Consider the following 288-nt stretch of genomic DNA (forward strand, 5'->3'; position numbering starts at 1 on the left):
TGGCGGGGCCGTTTCCCGCCCGCCGCGGAGCTCGACGCGTTTGTCGCTTCCCTCGACCCGTCCGCTCCGCCCTGAAGCGTAACCCCCGGTTGGTCTGGGTGATCCGGCGCTGCGGTGTCGTGTTGTTTCGGCACCTCGGCTGCTGCCGGGAGACCTCGTCATCGTCGCCGTTGCCGCCGCCGCCGCGCGCCGGAGCCTGACGGTTCTGTGGTGGACGTCCCCCGTGTGGAGACCCCGGGAGCGGAGCGGGATGTGGCAGTCCGGGGGGGGGGGGGGGGGGGGGGGGGG

This window comes from Haliaeetus leucocephalus, unplaced genomic scaffold (genome assembly GCF_000737465.1).
Source record: "Haliaeetus leucocephalus isolate CR32 unplaced genomic scaffold, Haliaeetus_leucocephalus-4.0 Scaffold722, whole genome shotgun sequence".
Lineage (NCBI taxonomy): Eukaryota > Metazoa > Chordata > Aves > Accipitriformes > Accipitridae > Haliaeetus > Haliaeetus leucocephalus.